The sequence below is a fragment of the Cetorhinus maximus genome, chromosome 11 (genome assembly GCF_964194155.1).
Source record: "Cetorhinus maximus chromosome 11, sCetMax3.hap1.1, whole genome shotgun sequence".
Classification (NCBI taxonomy): Eukaryota; Metazoa; Chordata; class Chondrichthyes; order Lamniformes; family Cetorhinidae; genus Cetorhinus; species Cetorhinus maximus.
In genome coordinates this window covers 109,797,496-109,816,679 of record NC_135889.1, presented here as the reverse complement: position 1 = coordinate 109,816,679, position 19,184 = coordinate 109,797,496, and the positions used below count along the sequence as shown (strand labels likewise).

Here is a 19,184-nt window from a genome sequence, read left to right as displayed (position 1 = left end):
CTGAAATGCTCAGTGTTGCCAGGGTAGGGGTGGGAGGAGGGTAGGCGCTGATGTAAGCGCGGGCGCGGGTGAGCACTGAATGAAAGCTCCCTGAAGGCCGAGAGCTGCCTCTGGGAGCTGAAGACATGAAAACAATTAAATAAAGTTTTTAAAATCAGGGAAAAAAATGTCCAAGCATCGCGATCAGTTGCCTGAACTCATACATGATAAAAATGCTGTCCATAGATTTTTATCTATTTTTTATTTATGAACGGAAACCTCATCCCACCCTTGGATGAGGTTTCATGAAAAATGCAAAGTCCGCCTGGCTGATTCACCCATCTGCCGACTGTAAGGTTGGACGGACCACGAAAAATCGGAGACAATTGCAACTTTAATTACACTAATTGGCCTCTTAATTGTCGGCGGGCACATGCCCGCCAACCGAAATAAATATTGCCCGAGCGCGGAATGACGTTGGGACACTCACCTGGCGTCATCTTGCGCGACTTTGTGTCCGATTGGGTTGAGCACACGCCCACATGCTGACCTAAAAATTCTGCCCATGGAGTTGGAAGCAGAGAAACGATAGAGAGAAAGGTTAAAATTATACAAATTTTCTTTTTCGAATTATGAATTGATATCCTGTTAGAGGTCATACATAACTGTCACTTTCTTTTGCAAGACAATAAAAGTGTTACTTATGCCTGCTCCTCCCAGAAGCAAAAATTTCAAAATAATAATGAAAATTAGTCATCATTTTCAGATACATAATTAAAATACCCATCGAACACCAAAAAAAACCCCAGAGTATTTGCTGTTACTTTTGTTAAAAGTGTAGATTTTGTTAAACATATCAATTCGCATTCAGACTGTTCCAATTTTTTCTCTGAAGTGGACTTTCCAAATGGACCATTTCATTAATCACTTATGTAACAGCAACACTCAAAGGAGCCAGTGGGAATTTGCAAACCTCGAGCACTTCTGTCTTATTAATCAAACTACAGCCAACTTTGGACTGTCTGCTTTGACAATAATTTCAGCTTTATGGAAAAGCTGCATGTACTGAGGCTTTATATTTATGGTCACCTTAAAATATTAATCTAGTTTCTTAATTAAAAACAAAAGGTGGCAACCTGTAAAAAAGCATACGAGGTCCAATATTCTATAAAAAAGGGTAATGAGTACACAATTTAAGTGATAATGTCAGACCTGTACAAATCATTGTTCAGGCGAATGATAGAATATTGGCCTAGAAACTGGACCTTGCTGCATCTGTTTTTCAGGCTAAGAGGAGATGTAATTCAGATATTCAAAAGTTTGAGCAGTTTTGAAATATAAGGAGGGAAACATTATTTCCACCAGCCCCTGAATTAGTAACTAAAGGGCATAAAGATGAGATCATTACCAAAAAAAAAGGAAGAAAAGGATAGGAGAATTGTTTACGCAGAGTGTTGGTAGGATGGAGAATACTTAGCAGATTCAGTGGTATAAGCAGAATACATAGGAGCTTTTAAAAGGAAAGCAAATAAGTATTTGAAAAAGAAAATCTTAAGAAAGTTGTATTGGGAAAGAGTAGGGGAATGGGAATTTCGGAGAGCCAACACAGTGATGATGGACCAAATGGCATGCCTATATGTAACAGAGTTCTATGATTCTTCGTTAATCATTTACAGGTTTTATATTAGATTGTGTATAACACTAAATTTTATTTGCCAAACCATGCATGTCTATGATGTTTCAAATCTTTAAGATTACACTGTACAGGAGGGGCATCAGCTGGCATGGGGAGCATGAAGGGCCATAGGGACTGTTTGGGGAGCATACCTTGGTGTGGGTGGCATGGGGGCCTTAGAGGGTGGGTGGGGGGGCACAGCCTAGTATGGAGGGTATGATGGGCCAATGGGGTTGGGTGGAGGGCATGAGCTGGCATGGATGGGGCATGGAAAGTATGTGCAGAGTTGAAGGGTGAGGGATGTTGCCTGTTTTATTCTTTACTTTTAAACTTTGGACACAATGCTGGATTCCCGAGGCAGGCCTGCCCAGCCCACCTCTGCACCTGGCAGCCTCCTCAATTCTCCTGGGGTCATCCGCCCCAGCCTGCATCACCCCACCACCTTGACAGAAGGCCCCGGGAGCGCGCTGCCCTAGTTAGGCCTCGCCTGGCCTGAGTTGGAAGGTCGGGCGAGAAAGGATCGGAAAGATTTGAAGGTAAAAAAGTAGGTGTGGAGTGGCCATCCGACTCTGGCTGCCACTTCATGGAAGTTCAGGTCCGTTGTGTCAGGTTCTATTCTTGCCATATCTTCAACAATGAAAAAATACTAACTGCTCTGAAATTTCTAACGATGTTCATTGCAAAAGAACAACAATAATAAATAAGAACAAATAACTCAGCTGTACATAAATTAGTCTGCATTTTAGGCAAGCTCACTCAGGGCAAGAGTATTAAGCGTCCTTGGCGAATCTTTAGTTTTGCATATCCATCCCCCACAATTATATTTTGAAAATGAATATTGTGCATTAGTATGAATAAAATGTTTGCATTTATAATGAGTTAATTTACATGAAAAAGGAGAATAACATGATACTGATTGTACAGTCTCATTGTTCTACGCTTTTCACAGGATATGTACTAGAAGAAATGCACATTACAATAGGATTGCAGCGAAGGTTCACCAGACTGATTCCTGGGGTGACAGGATTGTCATATGAGGAGAGGTTGGGTTGTCTAGGCCTGTATTCACTGGAGTTTAGAAGAATGAGAGAGGATCTCATTGAAACGTCTAAATTTCAGGCAGGGTTGGATGAACTGGATGCAGGGATGATGTTTCCTCTGGCTGCGGAGGGTGGTGTGCAGGCGGGGTGTCTAGGACAAGGGCTCACAGTCTCAGGATACAGGGTAGGCCATTTAGGACTGAGACGAGGAGAAACTTCTTCACTCAGAGCGTGGTGAAGCTGTGGAATTCTCTACCACTGAAGGCTTTGGAGGCCAAGTCACTGAATATATTTAAGAAGGAAATAGATAGATTTCTTAACTCTAAAGGCATCAAGGAGTATGGGGAGAGAGTGGGAGTATGGCATTGAGATAGAGGATCAGCCATGATCATATTGAATAGCAGAGCAGGCTCGAAAGGCTGAATGATATTCCTGCTATTTTCTATGTTTGATATGGCTCACTTAATACCATGTGTTCTTACAACATTTACCAGATGATTTATGCAACTTACACAATCAATGATCATTATGATTGCATGGGCTAGATTAAACTACATCCTTTGGTATTACTTACTGGATCACAGTTTTGGAATAGACATGCAGATGTACAAATTTGTAAATCTGTTGCATAAACAGAATGGCGAATATAACGTGACATTTTGGGAAAGACTGCAATGTAAACATGTGTATGTCAGTATATGTGGATGTACATTAGTACACCCAGACCTTCCATTTCCACTGCTGAAGCATGTTTGTTTACTGATGTGGTTTCACGAATAGTTCATTCAGTTTCTTGCTGTTCGCCCCCCCCAAATTTTTGCCACATTAAATTTGCCTCGCGGCTGCACCGGCCCAGAGCTCATGCCTACATTGCTTAACCTTGAGCAGAGCTGAAAACTGGGAATGTGAAACGAAACGTTAACTGTATTCCTCTCCGCAGACGCTGTCAGACCTGCTGAGTTTTTCCAGGTATTTTTGTTTTGGCTCTAGATTTCCAGCATCCGCAGTATTTGGCTTTTATACTGGTAATGTGACCGCGTAAAGGTTTGTAACTTAAACCTAACCTGTGTCTCTTTATTAAACAGATGCCAGCTGACCTAATGTATATGTTCCCACTCCCTCCCCTCTCTTTCTTAATTTCACTGCAAACACTGACTAGCGGCTGGGGTGAGGCGGGTGAGGAGGGGTGTGTGAGGAGGAGGGAGGGGTGTGTGAAGAGGGGGGAGGGGTGTGTGAGGAGAGGGTTATGTGTGAGGGGGGGGAAGGGTGTGTGAAGGGGGGAGTGGTATGTGAGGAGGGGGGAGGGGTGTGTGAGGAGGGGGGAGGGGTGCGTGAGGAGGGGGGAGGGGTGCGTGAGGAGGGGGGAGGGGTGCGTGAGGAGGGGTGTGTGAAGAGGGGGGTAGCGGTATGTGAGGAGGGGTGCTTGAGGAGTGGGAAGGGGGCTGCGCGAGGAGGGGGGATGGGGGGGTTCACGAGGAGCGCGAGGAGGGGGGAGGGAGTTGCGTGAGGAGGGGGCTGTGTGAGGAGGGGGAGGGGGTGTGCGAGGAGGGGAGAGAGGGTACGCGAGGAGGCGGGAAGGGGTGTGCGCGAGGAGGAGGGTGCGTGATGAGTTGGGGAGGGGGTGAGTGAGGAGGGGTGGGGGGAGTGTGCGGGGAGGTGAGAGTACAGGGAGGGGGAAGGGCGGAGGGGGTTGTGTGGGGAGGGGGGAGGTGGGTGTACGGGGAGGGGGAAGGGGGGTGCACGGGGAGGGATGTGTGAGGAGGGGGGAGGGAGGTGTGAGGAGAGGGGGGAGGGATGTGTGAGGAAGGGGGAGGGATGTGTGAGGAGGGGAGAGGCGTGTGTGAGGAGGGGAGAGGGGTGTGTGAGGAGGGGAGAGGGGTGTGTGAGGAGGGGAGAGGGGTGTGTGAGGAGAGGGGGGAGGGATGTGTGAGGAGGGTGGAGGGATGTGTGAGGAGGGGGGAGGGATGTGTGAGGAGGGGGGAGGGATGTGTGAGGAGGGGGAGGGGGTGAGCGAGGAGGGGGAGGGGGGTGTGTGAGGAGAGGATTTGCGGGGATGGGGGAGGGGGGTGTGCGGGGAGGGGGGTGTGCGGGGAGGGGGGGTGTGCGGGGAGGGGGCTGTGCGGGGAGGGGGCTGTGCGGGGAGGGGGGTGTGCGGGGAGGGGGGTGTGCGGGGAAGGGCGCTGTGCGGGGGAGGGGGCTGTGCGGGGAGGGGGCTGTGTGAGGAGAGGATTTGCGGGGATGGGGGAGGGGGGTGTGCGGGGAGGGGGGTGTGCGGGGAGGGGGGGTGTGCGGGGAGGGGGCTGTGCGGGAAGGGGGCTGTGCGGGGAGGGGGCTGTGCGGGGAGGGGGCTGTGCGGGGAGGGGGCTGTGTGGGAAGGGGGCTGTGCGGGGAAGGGGGTGTGCGGAGAGGGGGGTATGCGGGGAGGGGGGTATGCGGGGAGGGGGGTATGCGGGGAGGGGGGTGTGCGGGGAAGGGGGCTGTGCGGGGAGGGAGCTGTGCGGGGAGGGGGCTGTGCGGGGAGGGGGGTGTGCGGGGAGGGGGGTGTGCGGGGAGGGGGGTGTGCGGGGAGGGGTGTGTGAGGAGGGGTGAGTGAGGAGGGGAGGGGTTTGTGCGAGGTTGGGGGTAGGGGTTGTGTGAGGAGGAGGGTGAGCGAGGAGGGGGGTGCGCGAGGAGGTGGGGAGGGGGGTGCGCGAGGAGGGGGGTGAGCGAGGAGGGGGGTGAGCGAGGAGGGGGTGAGCGAGGCGGGGGTAGGGGGGTGAGCGAGGAGGGCGGTGCGCGAGGAGGGGGGTGAGCGAGGAGGGGGGTGAGCGAGGAGGGCTGTGAGCAAGGAGGGGGATGAGCAAGGAGGGGGGTGAGCAAGGAGGGGGGTAGGGGGGTGAGCGAGGAGCGCTGTGAGCGAGGAGGGGGGTGAGCGAGGAGGGGGGTAGGGGGGTGCGCGAGGAGGGGATGCGTGAGGAGGGGGGTGCGCGAGGTGGGGGGGAGGGGGTGAGCAAGGAGGGGGGAGGGGGGTGTGCGAGGAGGGGGTGAGCGAGGAGGGGGGTGCGCGAGGAGGGGGGAGGGGGTGAGCGAGCAGGGAGTGGGGGGTGAGCGAGGAGGGCGGTAGGGTGGTGTGCGAGGAGGGAGGTGAGCGAGGAGGGGGAGGGGGTGAGTGAGGAGGGGATGTGCGGGGTGGGGGGAGGGGGATGTGTGGGGAGGGGATGTGCGGGGAGGGGGATGTGCGGGGAGGAGTGAGCAGGGAGGGGATGTGCGGGGAGGAGATGTGCGGGGAGGGGGGTATGCGGGGAGGGGGATGTGCGGGTAGGGGGAAGGGGGCGTGCGGGGAGGGGATGTGCGGGGAGGGGGGAGGGGATGTGCGGGCAGGGGGGTGTGCGGGGAGGGGGGATGTGCGGGTAGGGGGAAGGGGGGAGTGGGCATGCGGGGAGGGGATGTGCGGGGAGGGGGAGTGGGAAGGGGCGAGGGGGTATGCAGGGAAGGTGGTGTACGGGGAGGGGGGTGTGTGGGGAGGGGTGGAGGGTGGTGTGCGGCGAGTGGGTGTGTGCGGGAGGGGGGGTGTGCGAGGAGGGGGAGTGTTCGTGGAGGGGGGAGGGGTGTGTGAGGAGGGATGAGGAGGAGGGGAGAGGGAGGGGGGTGTGTGAGGAGGGAGTGGGGAGGAGGGGGAGGGGAGGAGTGGAGGAGGGGAGATGGGGAGGAGGGGAAGGGGGAGATGGGGAGGAGGGGAAGGGGGAGATGGGGAGGAGGGGAAGGGGGAGATGGGGAGGGGTGTGTGAGGGGGGAGGGGGTCTGTAAGAAGTGGGTAGGGGTGTGTGAGGAGGGGGTTTGTGAGGAGGGGGAGGGGGTGTGTGAGGAGCGGGAGGGAGTGTGTGAGGATTGGAGGAGGAGTGTGTAAGAAGTGGGTAGGTGTGTATGAGGAGGAGGGAGGGGTGTGTGAGGAGTGCGGTGGGGGAGGGGGTGCGTGAGGGGGGAGGGGGTGTGTGAGGAGGGGGGAGGGGTGAGTGAGGAGGGGGAGGGGTGTGTAAGAAGTGGGTAGGTGTGTGCGAGGGGGCGGAACCTTTTTCCTGCACCACCCATTCAGCCTCCCTCCCACGAGCGGGGGGACGCTTTTTGGAGGCGGGATGCGCGCCGTCATTTCCTGTCTGCTCTGGCCGCAGCTCCAACCCATGGAGTGACCAACCGCCTCGGCTGCTTTCATGCCCGCCCGCGGATAGCTTTGCGCTCTGTAAGTAGCCGCGCCTTGTTCTTCTCTCCGGTTTCGTCCATTAAAGCCGCCCTCGCTCCAGGAATTAATTCAGAAATTTACTTGGAAGAGTGAGTGAGTGTGAGGAAGGGAGGAGGGAGAGGAAAAAAAAATCGTGACAGCTCAACCTAACGCGGTAGCTCGAGCTTTGATTGACAGTCAGGCTAACCAATCGGATCTCCTTTCAGCCGGCAATTGGCCAATGAGTGCTCCGGGAGGGCGGGGACGCTGGCCGGCTGAGTAAGGTTGGTTGCGCTGTTCTCTTGCAAGGGGTACTGCCCAGGCTCAATCTCTAGCTCTGGACTGGCTGACTGGCAGCTCAGCACCATGCGTTTCTCACTTAGTAGTTGTGCACATATTTTTATGTTTTAATTATATCACAAAAAAAACAGCATGTGAAACAAGCTAAAGAAATTGGGAAGTTGTATTCTTGTCACTAATCCCTATCACATCATTCAGATCCACCTCACTTCCAATCTTGAGAAGCCACATTCACATTTTTTTTGTTTTTTAAATAAAAACACCATATCATTCCTGTCAATTTGCCACCATCACTGACAACTCTAAAAGGGGTTTGATTTTTAAATGAGCCCAATAATTGTTTGGGATCTGGTGCTTGTCTACCAGTGATGGATATTTGCAAAATACATTAAAATGTGTTTAAGAAATCTATGGAGCCATGACATTTTGCTAGAAAACCTTTTGGTATTGATGCTGCGATGATTTTTTAAAATCAGAAAAAAAACTCGAGAAATGGGTGTTGCTGGAAAGGCTGGCATTCACTGTCTGCCCCTAGGTTCTGTTGAGAAGGTGGTAGTGAACTGCTGCAGTTTGTTATGTAGAGAGCTTGAGAAATTTGACTCTGTTACCTTAAAGGATGGCAATATATGTCCAAGTCAGGATGGTATGACCTGGTGGTGGTGGTATTCCCACATGTCTGTTGACCTTGTCCTTAATGTTGCATGTTGTTGATTTGGTAGGTACTGTCGAAGAAACCTTAGAGAGTTGCTGCAGTGCATCCTGTAGGTAAAACACATTGCAGCCACAGTGTGCCGGTGGTAGAGGGCGTGGATCTTTAAAGTAGTGAATGGGCTTCTGATTGAGTAAACTGCTTTACTCTGGTGTCGAACTTAGTATTGTTGCAGTTAATGCGCTTATCAGTTTCCTGTTTATATTTTGGGAGTTTCTGGCTGAGGTATACAATACGTGATGTGATGCTAAGGTTTATTTGGCTGAAAGAAGGCATGTTTAGAGTGTGGACCTCAAACAACCATTTTGAATGTATATTTTAAACATCATTCTGGCTTCTTACATTTAAATTTTTCTAGTCTAGCAATTGAAAGACATTGTTCCTAAAAAAAATATTTTTGTAAAGTGAACCAAATATACAACTACAAAAATAAAATACTGTGGTTGTTGGAAATCTGAAATAAAAACAAAAATGCTGAATATACTTAGGTCAGGCAGCATCTATGGAAAGACACAGTTAACGTTTGGGTTGAGATGACCCTTTCGTCAGAACTGTTCTGATGAAAGGTCATCTCAACCTGAAATGTTAACTCTAGTGTCTTTCCACAGATGCTGCCTGACCTGAATATTTCTAGCATTTTGTCACTTTAAATATATAAGCAATTGGAAAATGGCCTCCTAACGTGCTTAGAGATTATGTCAAAATTCACAAACCCTCCAGAGATTTACAATATCAGATGCCTGAATTTAACTGCTGCTTTAATGCTCTTGGGCCATCTTAGTTCACGAGAAGTGTGAGGACAAGTCATGATTTTTTTTTAATGCCACTGACCAATCTAAGCCAAACAATCTGAAGATAATAACTACAACAAAAAACTACTGTGGATGCTGAAGATAATGTCTGTTTAACACCATCTGTAATATTGACATGAAATGTATCCAATACAGTGATTGCCATGTGACTGTAATATTGCTTTCTGACCCTTGAGTTATTCTTGTCCTTTACAGTAATTTTATTTAAAATTTCTTTGTGACAGTAGGTGAACTGATTGATCTTGATTAGAGTGTTGGTACAGAATCTGCACTTGGTGTCTCTGCTCGTGGGATGAGAGTGTGGCAAATCAAACATGACTCCCACTCTTGATTTCCTATTCCTTAACTCGGGAAATGCACGTGTGCATGCAGACGATGAAGTGAGAATCGTACTTAGATGTGATACTCTCTGTACTTCATTAGCTTGCAAATATTCACTGAATAGTAACCCCTCAGGATGCTTGGCAAAACTAGGGATGCACTTCAGTAAAAAGTCAACATTGTCGAGATGGAAGTAAATTTCCTGCAGAGATTTAAGGTGAAATTGAAAGAGAATTGGGAATGTTGTTTGACTGGTTGCTCATGTTCAGTCGGGTTAAAATAAACAGGATATGCTGACTTACAAAAAATTCAAAATACAACAGATGTCTGAAATAAAAGAGAGGCTGGTAACACTCAGCATCTGTAGAGAAAGGAAGGTAAAAGTTAATGTTGCAGGTCTCTGTCAGAACCGGATGCTGGATTATATTACTTAATCATTTGATTTCAAATCCCTCAAAATCCTGGCAGTTTTATAGTGCTTGGGCCTGGTTGCATCAGAGCTTTTCAGACTGTAGGCAGGCAGAGCAGAGCAGTGCAGCTGAAGTTGGAGATATACGTTGAGCAACTGCGAGGGTGCATCAACCATAAATTCTTGCGAGAGGATCTTATAAAAGAAATAAAGGTATTAATTAGGATAGTGGAGATAAACCCAAAATGATCACTTCAGTTATGCCAAAGTAGCAAGATAAAGAGGATGGAAGACCAGTTTTGCGAAGGTAATGTTCAGAAGATGTGCATTTAGTCAGTATGTGATCTGGGCTGCCAGAGAGGGGAGTTGAGGCAAGAACCCTGGCAACCATTAAGGAAAGATAGATGCTATAATGATGGGGGTTAATATTTTTGAAAAATGAGACCCTTTTATTTGAACTGGCTTTGTGGAAGAAGATAATGGGATGTAGGGAGATTTTGAAGTGGTGGTGTCTCTCACTCTTCTGATTTTTCCATAACTGCATTGTAATAAAAGTTCTGCAGATGTGGGAAATCTCAAATAATAACTGAAAATGCTGGAAATACACAGTAGGTCTGGCAATATCTACAAAGAGAGAAACAGTTGATGTTTTAGGTCAATGACTTTTCGTTGTTTCGTGTTGGTCAATATGTTATTTCACCTGTAAGAGTCTGGTATTACTGAACAGATATGCACCTGTTTATAAATTGGAAAGGTCAGTTTTGAACAGAGTGCTGAATCTTCTATTTTAAAATGTTCAGATTCTGGATTATAAATCAATTTGGTATCAAAATTATGGACAAAAGTAGATTTGCAAACTACAAGACTCCCATCTTTTCCTACAGGCAGATCAGGCTCTGACTGAATTTACCCAACATTTTTAGGGTTTGTAAGAAGTAAAAATGTTTTATGTTTTCTGCTCCTGCCCTCTCTCTATCCACAGGATGTGACCAAGTGACTTGGTTGTAGAGCTTCATAGATGCAGCATAATAACTAGCTTTTAGGAATTGTGTGGGAACAGTGTAGCTGTGACTGGCCTGCAGGCCCCATGTGTGAAAGCAGAGCAGCTCTGAGACTGGCTTCCAGGTGTCATGAGGGGTCATTTACACCTTCACCTGGGTGGTAAACCAGAGGAGAGACCTGCTGAGTTTTTCCAGGTAATTCTGTTTTTGCTTTGGAGTGGATCACCAGCGATTTAGACAACTTACCTAGTTTTTATTTGAAAGCAATGGAAATGAATCGCTTGCAGGCCCACAGGAAAGTCCACACAGTTTTAGCAGTGTTTGAGCAGTGTTGGTGGACGACAGTCAGGATCAGGAATTGCTTTTTTCTCAATCGCATCTGCCCTGGTGATCCTGACACCAGTTGTAGGATCCCCATTGCCACTCCATCAAAACTGGACCTTCTGGCTACAAGACTCTGATTTTGTCGAGTTTGTCTCCGATGGCTTTAACCAACCTTACTTGAGGCCCTTTTTCTTAAAGAAAAAGCTTATTATGCTATTGAAGCTTCCAAAATGTGCACATCTTTTCTTTTGGGTTTCTGTCAGCATGCAGGATGCCTTGGAATACGCCTAAATGTTCTAAGAAAATGGAGTGTAATGTTTATTTTGAAGATCTTCCTTTGGTGAAATTCTACATCATGAGCTTGTATTAATGTCCTTATGTAGGAAAATGCCCTTTGTATTGGTGTAATTCTTTAGAAAAGTTTTTTATATTTTTCAATTTTGTATTTATTTTCCAATGGCAAATATTAGACATGCACATAATGGAAACAGTTTTGATTAGTATTTCTCTTGATACATTTTATGTTGATTTTGGTGCTGGATTGCTTGTATAGCTCACTGAGGTGTGTTCTTTCTGATTCATTTGATTGTTGTTTGCATTATTTTAGGACTTGGCTGTTCTCTCAATTAACAACATTGTTCCTGAAACAGTCATGCTGCTTTCACAGTAATCATTTCACAACACTTCTAAAAATTCATTGAAGATTGATTTATTTGCCACATTGTGGAGTTAGGTGCCAGTGCACCACTTGTGCTAGCTATCAGCACACACCTAATGGGGTATGTTGTCATAGTGGTTATGCTGCTGGACTGGAAATCCAGAGGATGGACAAATGATCCAGAGGCACAAGTTCAAATCCCATCATGGCAGCTGGGGATTTGAATTCAATTAACGGTTATCATGAAACTACCTGATCTGGTCCACTTATGTCCTTGAGGGAAGGAAATCTGTTGACCTTCCCTTATATATGAATCTAGATCCACAATATTGTGGTTGACTCTTAACTATCCTGACAAGGAAGTGGCTCACCACAATCTGCTCAAGGACAATAAAAGGTGGACAATAAATGCAGGCCTTGCAGTGCCACCCCCATCCAGTGAATGAATGGATTAAAAAGTGACACAAATTGCTGTGAGCTGCATTTTTTTAATGTTATGATCAAGGAGAGATGTGTCTCCTGAGGGTAGAGCATTTTTCATACTTATCAGCACAAACTGTAGGATAAGCACAGGGATTGGGTTAAATTCAGAACAAGGTATTGTGCCGCAGTGAGCTTTTAATCTCCACTTTTGAGTACTCTTATTGCGCCATGTTGACCGTTGTTCTTTGCAGTAACACCCTCCTCTTCGAGCGACACAATGAGGCCTTAGTTCGAAACTATGGGCAGTTTGTTTTGTAAACTCGTACCTGAAAGGAACTGAATTGAAATGACCCAAAGTCATTTTACTAAGTTTCTTACCACATTTTATCACATCAGCTTGGGCTAGATTAAGTTTGAAAGTGGCTGCACTACTCCGTTTGGGAGCTGAATTGACAGGCTTTTGTGGTTTGCACTTTTTACATGCACAGTTGTTGTTGGTTCTTTACAACAGCCAGTCTCTGAATTCTGTTTCATACTGTTTATGTGTGAACAGCTGTGTAATAAAAAGAAACTTTTGCTAATCTATATTTGGTATGCATAGAGATTTGGCAAAGACAATTAGTGTGACACAGTACAATAACGAAAGCAAAACTTCTGAATGTGTCTTTAATGTGATAAGACAATTGTCTTTTTAACTTGTATGGACCAAGAGCTTATTCAGTATTCTGACTTTTAAATTTTTTAATAGTGAGCTTTTTGCCTAGAAATCTTTCCGCTACTTTACCCAATGCCTTTAGGAGTTTTAACCATTCATGGTGCTCATTCGTGAGACTGTAGCTGAATCTACCTTGTTCCTTTATCACACGTGCCTGTATAACTACTGCAGTGACGTTAACCCAGGGATGAATGTTTCATCAATTAATGATGTTTGTGTCTTTTTAAAGTTTATCTGCTTTTGCTGCTAAATTATCGTGCTGACTACTCAACAGTGGAGCAGACATTAATGTTTCTGAGAGTTGTTTTTTTATTCTAAATTGAAAATCTGCTTTATAGGTGGGCTTTGTGGACCTAAGCCAAGTCTTTTGGTCAAATCATTGTTGGAACTCACCACCTGAGTGGTAGAAGGAAAAACCCTAAATTGTATTTTTTTTTAAAAAAAGAAAATACTTGGAAGCACTAAAGGCTACAGGCCAAGAACTGGAAAGTGGCATTAAACTGGATAACTTTTTTTGGCCAGAACAACCATGATGGCTTCTGATTTGGTTTCTTTCTGTGTCATAAATTCCTATGATTCTCTGATATGGTTGCCCCAACCAAGATGTACTACATACCAAGTATGTGGCATTTTTGCTTCCTGCTTTCTTCCATTCTTTCTCCTTTCCATCATCCCCACAGATGCTGGTGCATTTTAAGATACCCAGTGAAAGCACTATTAGAACCCGTGAAACATCCTCCATGTGAGGACTATAGTTTAAATATTAGGTACATCACCCATGAATTTGGCTAACTAAATTTGCATTACTTTGCACTGAAATTTTCTACATCCAACAGTTCAGCCTGATCTCATCGCTGGGGTGCTCTGTGACTCAGTTTGCTTTCTCTTTCCCCTTCTCCTTCTTGCCTTTTCCTTGATTGTACCATCCAGTGGTTCAGTTGTTGACTGGAAGCTTTCAGTGCAGGAGATTTCAAGCCACACCTGCATTTTACCAGTCTGTAGTGCATGTCCTGCCATTTGTCACATGTTACAGCATTTATCTGTTAATTAAGTTCAATTAGATTATTGTCTTGTAATTCTACTGGTGGTTTTTAATATCATTAATGTCAGCTGCTTACATTTTTCAGTTGTTGGGTGATGAACCTTCTAGATGATTATAGACAGGAATGATCTAAAAACAGAAAATGCTGGAAATATGCAGTAGGTCAGCAGCATTCTGAATGACAGAAGAGTTACTCTTACAGAACCAGAGGGAATGCTGATAGGGCAGGAAAAAAACCAAAAACGATGCGCCTAGAGCAGGTGCGCTGCTGACTGAAAGCAAAGATAAGAGGAGAAACCAAAACTTGCAAAGAAAAGGAAACAATATGGAGGGTTGGTTGGGCTGGTGTGCAGGGAGTGCAAACTCCCCATTCCCTTTGGCCCTGTAAGACTAACAGACTTTTGTCCTTGCCCCACCCACACCTTGAGCAAAACCCATTACATCTCCAACACTCCCAGTTTTGATGAAAGGTTATCGACCTGAAATGTTAACTGTTTCTCTTTCCGTGGATGCTGCCTGACCTGAGGATTTCCAGCATTTTCTATTTTTAATTCAGACTTTTAGACAGGGTTGTTGTTGGATCTGAAATTCTATAGTGTAACATGACTACTGTAGTATTGCCTAGTTTTTGTTAAGATACATCAACTCAGTCTTTCATGACCCACTTCAGTAACTTCTGTTTATTTTTACTACGCTGGCACATATATATTGTTGCAGTTTTCTCTTTCTTCATGTAGTGTCCTCATTGTCTGATCATGGCTTATGCCATGATATTTCTATGGGGCCTGCCTCCTTGCCTTGTTCCAAGAACTGCATCAGCCAATATGGGGATTGAACCCATGTTGTTGGCATTACTCTGCAACATACTTTAGCCATTTGGCCAACTGAGCTAACTGACCCCATTGGCTTTTCTGTATATAGATCTATTTTGTTTCAATTTTCAAAATGTTTCTTCTTGAATTAACAGTGTTATGGGAATTAAAAATTAAGCTATTCAAAATCATCTTCTGATTCTGAAGTGGAATGTAGTGTTCATATTTCTGTGCTTTGTGTCCATAATGTATCCATTGGGTTCACTATCCTCTTAATTAAAGTATCTTTTGAGACAATTTACGTTTTATGTATATTGCAAGATTCACTTAAAGTGACAATAGTCTTAGTAAACTTGTGGAGATGAGTCCTATGAAGCAGATCAAGCAAATTGTTAGCCTCCACCTTGTAGACCCAAGTCCAACCTTGTGCAGTTAACGATCTTTGGGACAAGTCTGATGTGCTGCTTTTGTTGGAGGATGAAATAAATAACACCCATTGCCCCCCCACCCCCCACGACCATTACCACTTCCCTGAAAATTGTGTACTTTGTAAGTCATAGTTGCACTAGAGTGAGTCAGAAATTAAGCCAGTTTGTTCGCAACCTTGGTGTCACGTTTAATCCTGAGATGAGCTTCAGACCTAATATTCATATCATCGCTAACAGCCGGTTGCTTTATTTATAAAACAGATGGTCCCTCTCTGTACCAGCAATCTTTTTGTTTAAAAAAAAGATGAAGGCTTGGACTTTTGTATTGATGGGCCTTGAACCATGAACGTTTTTAAAAAAAAAAATTTTTGTCACTGGAATGACAAACCTGTCTACAACATTGATGCCAAAGCCTAGCATGTCAATGTAGAGCTCCTAGTTTGAGGGTGGAGCACCAAGCTGTGGCACGTGGGCTCAGAACTGATTCCCCACAGCATTAAACCATGGTCGTGGCCATGTCACGGAAGAGAAGTGCCAGGCAAAAATCTAAGGTTTCTGAAGGAAGAGAAATGGGAGGAAGTTGTTAGGTGAGGCTGATTTGGAGGAAGTTAGACATCCTATCTCCAGCCACATTTTGTAAGTATTCTATGCTAGTTCAGGGAAATAGAAAAACTCTTGGGGTGAAAATAGCTAGCTCCACCCTCTTAACTTCCCCATTAATTGCAACTTTAAAACTCCTGAATCAAAATGATTGCTCTGCCATATTAAACGCACTTAAAAAAAAGAGAAATAAAAACTCTCTTGTCCATAGTACAACTGAAGGCTGGAAATGCCCGAATGGTACATGAAACAAATGGTCTCATGGGACAAATTATGCACTTCTAGATGGTAACTCAGACTTTCCCAATAATTCCATAGCAGAAGTGAAAAATAAAGCTGCTATGGTCAAAGGTGGGGTTGAAACTCCCTCTAAATCAACCTCACTGATGATTTTCCCCTCATTTCTTTCTCTTGAACGAAAAAGGGAGGGAGTGTGGAGGGGGATTCTGCCCGAAAGGTCAACCTGCTTTTTTAAAAAAAAACTTTTTTTTTAGATGCTAACTGACTCCTAATAGAGGAAATCCTGGCAATACACAGTCATACAAGGCAGCTCATGGTAAACCGTGCATGAATTGAGAAGTAACTTTTTCTTCTTGGCATTTTTCAAAAACTAAATTGTACCTTATGGTTTTGTCTATAATGAACTGATTGTTATTTGTCATGTTATCATTGTTCACATTGCTATTAAATTACCCACATCCTGCGAGCAGTATTTTTGTCCCATAGCATCTGGAATGTAACTTGGAAGTTTTTAGCCAGGGGGAGTGTTGTTGACTCCTTCAGTAAATATTACTAAGTGATGGAATTTAAAGCTCAACAAACTATTTTAATTTGGAACAACAGTGTGGAGAGGAAAGTAAGCTTCAAAATAAGATGCTGCCAATGTAAACCCCATAGGAATTTTAAGTTAAGATTAACAAAGCTGTAGAAGTAGAATGTTACAAGATATGCTGATTGTACCAGTGTACCCAGGCAAAATCATGGTTGTAAATGGGTATGGATCAGAACCTTAGGCTTAAAGGTTATAAAGATCTACAGAGAGGCCCAAAGTGTACATTGAATTTTATGATGTGTGCCGGGGTATTATTTTCCATACTTGTAGTTACGGATATGATTTCATTGTATCAACAGATGGTAGCTGCCCGTTTTTTTTTTGCAGCATCTCCGCAGCTAATTAAAGAAAAAATGATTCATTTTTTCTGCTTTAATGATCTGAAATTCTCACCAGTTACTAGAGATTAGTGTTAATAAGCTTCACGTCATTTAATAGCTAAGTTTTGATTCATTTTTAAGTGAGCAGATGATTATAATGCAGTAAATTATTGCTTGCATTTGTAAATTTTGAGTGCTGCTTTCGCAGATGCATGGATCCTTTAGCTCCATTATCATAGTGTATGTAACATTTGAAGTTTAAATTTAATTTAAAATGAAACTTTATGAATAGTTTTTCATAATTGCTGATCTGTGTTTGTACAGTTGATATCTTGCTTATAATTGTTTTTAGGAAGCAAAATACTGCAGATGCAGCCAACCTCTTCTGCCTTCCACCCACTGCCTTACCTGCCTCTGTGTTTGCTTACAATCCGTTCCATCTTTAGCTCCTTCCAGTTCTGACAACAGGCCATTGATCTGAAATGTTAACTCTGTTTCCATCTCCACAGATACTGCCTGACCTGAAGAATATTTGCAGCATTTTCTGTTCTTTAATTGACTTAAATTTTGTTTGGGCCTAGGTCTGAAAACAGTTGGAGAGAAGCTAAGGTTAATCAAGAAATCCTCTGATAGCAAGATTTGTAACCAGAGGACACAAGATTGAAGATAATTGATTTAAGAACCGGGTGGTGGGGGAGTGAAGCGGTGAAAAAAGTTTTAACACCAAGTTATGATCTGGAATGCACTGACTAAAAGGGTAGTGGAAGGAGATTCAGTAGTAACTTTCACAAGGGAATTGTCTATTACTTAAATTTATAAGGCTATGGGAGAAGAACAGAGGAGTGGGACTCTTAGCTCTTTCAAAGAGCCGACACAGACTAGATGTGCTGAATGGCCTCCATCTCTACTGATGACTCTAAAATGGTCTTTAAGCCTATAAATTGTAGGGTGGAGGTGATAAGTTTGACTATTTTGAGATTCTAGCCAAAAAAAATGTGATTGGTTTTAAACACCATGACCGTGCACAGAGATGGCAAAGAACACATACCTGTGATGCCTACATTTAATGCTTGTTTTCCAGAGGCAACGCATCAAAATCTGTAATGTATTTTTATGCTTGGGTGCCATTGTAAACCAGGCAAATTACAGCAAATGTACAAAGTTAAGTTCATTTTTCTATCAAAAGTAGAGTATTAGTTTGGCACCACCCAGATTTGTAAAGAGCAGCTCTGTCCACAAGGGTTTAGTCTAAAAGATGCTGTGCAGCTGAATTCTGGTTCTCTTTCCCCCACCCATTTTATTTCTACTGAATAACCATAAGAGCCTCTGACCCCGACAATCCCCTCCATCACCAAGAATCACCTATTTCTATTTCCATAACTTCACCCATCTCTGCTCCTGCCTCAGTTCATCTGAAATGCTCATCATGCCATTGTTATCTCTAGACTTGACTGTTCCCATGCTGTCTGACTTTTCTCTTATCTTGCACCTTCTATAAACCTGAGCTCACCCAAAACTCTGCTGTCTGTACCCAAACTCACGACAAGTTCTGATGAAGTATAATTGACCTGAAACGTTAACTCTGTTTCTCTCCACAGATGCTGCCTGACCTGCTGAGTATTTCTAGCATTTTCTGTTTTTGTTTCAGATTTCCTGCAACTGCAGTGTTTTGCTTTTGGCACACCAAGTCCTGTTCATCCATCACCCCTGTGCTTGTTGACCTACATTGTTTCAATTTTCATCCTTGCTTCCAAAGCCCTCTATCACCTCACCCTTCCCTATCTTTGTAATCTTTTCCGGCTCTGCAATCTCTCAATTTGTGCCCTCTTTTTCTTGGCTCTTTTGCAGCCCTGATTTTCATCATTAAACCATTGACTCTGCCTTTCAGCTGCTTGGGCCCTTAGCCCTGGAATTTCCCCCTCGCAACCCTTGTTATGACGTGGCAGATGATGTGTGCCAGGCAGATCAAATCCACGAGGGAAACTTGATCACGCGGTCACAACTGTTTTGCAATTTATATTTTATTTCGAGATGCGTGCCTTGAATTCAGAAGCAATAAAACTACTGCGACTCCAGAGGTTCTTTTTTTAGAAAACTAAATTAGACATTTAGTAACAAAAGAAAAGATTTCAAGCTCATACATAAGTTTACAAATTACTATTATAATAACTCCTAAAACCCCGAATTAATCTGGCTCCCAGTTACACCTCCGCTAAGGCAACAGTAAAAACAAATAGATTTAAACAGACCCAGGCAAAGCAACACAATATCCTGGATAGTCGCATTCAAATAGAGTTTTCTGGGCTTCAGTTCCTTTAGTCAGCAACTTGATGCACAGAAGTTGGAGTTTTTTCACATTTGTGTTAGGTCTTAGAAAGCCTTCTCTTACACAGCCTCATCTCCTTTTATACGTGTTTCTCCCTTTTTAATACAAATTCCATTGTTCCTATATGTCTTTGCAACTTTACTTTTCTCATGATATAAAACTTTCATAGCACTAATTTTATCAGTAACCTTTGGGAAAAATAAACACGGTTTAGATTCTTCTGACTAGGTGTAACATCTTACCATCTCTTTGAAATTCAACTG

The 19,184-nt window shown here is 44.7% G+C and overlaps 1 protein-coding gene across 2 annotated transcripts in view; it reads left to right on the top strand.

The window, feature by feature from the left end:
• Window positions 1-6,797: 6,797 nt before the first annotated feature.
• Window positions 6,798-19,184, top strand: part of LOC144686828 (ras-related protein O-RAL) — a 55,640-nt gene continuing 43,253 nt past the window's right edge. Inside the window, exon 1 of one of the 2 annotated variants that reach the window (XM_078552583.1) lies at window positions 6,798-6,910. The gene's annotated coding sequence lies outside the window, so the exon portion shown is untranslated. The remainder of the gene's footprint in view (window positions 6,911-19,184) is intronic. The other variant, XM_078552584.1, reaches the window with a different exon arrangement.